The sequence below is a fragment of the Panthera uncia genome, chromosome C2 (genome assembly GCF_023721935.1).
Source record: "Panthera uncia isolate 11264 chromosome C2, Puncia_PCG_1.0, whole genome shotgun sequence".
Lineage (NCBI taxonomy): Eukaryota > Metazoa > Chordata > Mammalia > Carnivora > Felidae > Panthera > Panthera uncia.
The window spans coordinates 148,117,731-148,121,134 of NC_064810.1; the positions used below are offsets into that span (position 1 = coordinate 148,117,731).

The following is a 3,404-nucleotide window of genomic DNA, read 5'->3' on the forward strand; positions in this document are numbered from 1 at the left end:
AGGAACAGAATTTAGTGATTCATCACTTACAACACCCAGTGCTCATCACAAGTGCCCTCCTTAATGCCCATCACCCCACCCACTCCCTCCATCAAAACTCAGTTTGTTCTGTATAGTTAAGAGTCTCTCGCTTTGGTTTTATACTCTATGCTGTTTGCTCAGCCAGTTGTCTGCCTGCTCCCCATTGTGGAGGTAAGGGTCAATGTTGATGTTACACCTCACCCCTTTGGGCAAAAGAATGACCCCAGGTAGGTCATTCAGTTAAGTGGTGAAGGATGGTCCTCTGGGGAAGAAACAATGCCGTTTTTATATTTCCTGTAGTCCCCTGCTCAGACCTCCTAGTTTAAACAACTCAGTAGTTTAACCACATATGAATCAATCATGGGGCTGCAGAGGACACAACCTCCCGGGCATTTCCAGAAAGAGCTCTCCTTGGCCAAAAACAGTTCTTCTCCAGGGAAGTGGACAGTGGAGAGCCATGTGAGGGCACACACCCACTAGGGGATGGGTCCATTGGCTCCATTAAGGGGTTCTGGGACAGGAAACACCAACACTGACTATACCAGCCTAAAGCACGGCTCCCTTTCCCCAAAGAATGAACGTAAAGAACTCTGAATATTCCTACATGCCACTTGATATAACTCAACTGTATATACAATTGTAGCAGTAGTTATTTCTGTATTCCACTTAAGGAACTGGGTCCGCCTCATGGAAAGAGGGGAGAGTCAGGGACTTGGGGTTGGGCAGAATCATGCTTTATTAAAAAGGCAATAAATTTGGTGTTACTCTAGAAAAGAAAGGAATGAGAGAGAAAACAGTTAATGATTTTCATAGAATGTTGCCAGATACCACAACCCCCTGTCCCAACCACTTGGAAGATTATTTGAAACATTGGGTAAGCACTATCTAAATAACATAGAGTACTACATTTATTTATATATAACGTCTCTATATTACATATACACATAATAGTATATATATACGTAGTATTATATAACACAACACACAAATATATATATATATTATATATATTATTTACATATATACACACAACACATATAAAACATTAAGCATGTAGTTTGAAAAGAGCCACTGGGAATTTCTGGGTGACAAAAGCATGCACAATGTACTTACCTCACCTCTCCGTAGGGCCCCATTCAGATCCTCAGCTGTCCATGAGCACAGAATTCTATCATGTCACTCAGTTTGGTCCCCCCTGTGACCAGATGGCTTTTGTCACTATCTTTTTCTCTCTGTCTGTCTGTCTTGCTCTTAGCCATGGTTGCTAATTTTTCCAGTTCTCTGGGTCCTAGTATCATGCAGGCTTTTTATGGTTTTTCTTCCACTTCAGGTCCCAGGCCAATAGCCCCTTCCTTCTGTCCCAAGAAGGCTGCAAAGGAAGTGACTCCATTTCGCTTCCCCTTTCCATTTCATTGGTCGGAAGGATGCCTTGGACACTGGAAATACTCATCAGGCCTTGTTTCTTCCAAGAATCCAAACATTCTTCTTTACATTTTGGCTACGATAACCTGATTCTGATTTTTCCTGGAGCCACTCCAATCTCACATGATGAATCAGTGTCCCGAAATTATTTATCAAACCATATGTCTTCATGTTGAAGTTATAATGCTGTCATTGTAGTTGGCCTGATTTCAAATACAGTCTCCTTTACCTCTTGGATCCTGAGTCTATTAGAGATGTTGTCCCCATTATGGATGGCTTGGGACATCGAAATACTGTTTGCTGTGCCTGGCAACCAATTAATTAAACAAACCATTAGTCTAGGAGCAAAATGGTCAACATTATTAATTTCCTTATCATTGTCACTCCGTAGCTAGACACAGTAGTGGTCCAGCAACTGAAAAATGAAAGGTACGGATGTGTAGCTCAGCTGCCAAGGCAAAGACAGACTGGGTATTTCAACCTCCTTACCCCAACTTTGGGGCGCTTTTTAAAATGGAAAAAATTAGAATATAACAAATGACACCAACATATCATCCTATTTTTAGCAGGAGAGGAGACAGCCTGTATTACATACACTTCTTGGATTCCCTGTGCTGATCACTTCATCAAGCACAGAGTAGCCTACTAGAAAAATAAAATGATTAATTGTTTCCCACTGCATGAGCATTTACTAGGAAATGGGTGGGAAAAGTAGAGAAAAGTGGAAACAAATTAGTGGAAATTGTTTGCAGAACGACTTCTTTCTAAGCTATCTGATCATACCTGGTAGCAACCCGTGGTGGCAATGCCGGATGGCACAGGTGGTGAGGTTGCTTGACTCTCCAGCACTCCAAGGTAACTAAAAATTCAAAACCGTGCCTTTTTCTTTTAGACTACACTAATTTCATTTTCATTCTAATAGTGCACGTGATTTTAATAGGTATGCCATGTTATTAAAAGTTTTTAATTACAGTAATATATTTCGACCGGGCTTAAGTCCGGAGTATTCACTGTGGATCAAGTAGGAAAGTCCAGAAGAATAATGGAAGTCCATTCAACAGTTATTCAGTAAGGATTTATTGAGCGCTTACTATGTGGTAGTACTTGTTTACGCACTGGAGTGTACGTATGGAGTGTGTGTATGAAGCGAACACTGCGGGGTTCGCAGCCGCTACCGCTATGCCTTCCTCGGCTCGCTAACACCCGCGCCCCCTCCGGCTCAGGTCGCTGCTGTCCAAGGAGGAGAATCAAGGAAGGGGTCTCTACACCGTGCCGACTGCCCGCAACTCCGCCGGTGGTAAAGCACAGAGGAAGCAACTGGCTACAAAAGCTGCTGGCCAAAGTGTGCCCTCTACTGGAGGGGTGAAGAAACCGCGTGGTCACGGGCCTGATCCTGTGAAATGAGACGTTATCAGAAGCCCGCAGGACGTCTGATTCGCAAACTTCCTTCCCAGCGCCTGGCGCGAGAACTTGCTCAGGACTTCAAAACACCTCTGCCCTTCCAGAGTACAGCTCTTGGTGCTTTGCAGGAGGCAAGCGAGGCCTATCTGGTGGGGCTGTTTGAAGACACCAGCCTGTGGGCTGTCCATGCCGAACGTGTAATAATTACGCCAGAAGACACCCAGCTAGCGCACTGCACAGAGGAACGCGTGCTTAAGTTAACATGGTGCTATGATGGAAATCGTTTCGTTCCTAGAAATAAATAAATAAATAAATAAATAAATAAATAAATAAATAAATCGATCTCTTCTTCCTGTTATTGATAGTTCCAAACATTAGATATTTTTTCCCCATGGGGCCGAAGGGCACCTACGTATACCATTGCGAGTGGAAAAATAGGGGACACAAGTCAGGTATTGGCAGTTTTTCCATTTTCATTTGTGGGTGAATTTTTAATATAAACGCGGGGACAGAAAGCATTAATGCAAGTCAAAATGCTTCTGTGAACAAGTTCAACTGTA

The 3,404-nt window shown here is 43.1% G+C and overlaps 1 pseudogene; it reads left to right on the top strand.

Moving 5' to 3' along the window:
• The first annotated feature begins 381 nt into the window (after window positions 1–381).
• On the top strand, window positions 382–3,149 carry LOC125921670 (histone H3.3-like; annotated as a pseudogene).
• The last annotated feature ends 255 nt before the right edge of the window (window positions 3,150–3,404 follow it).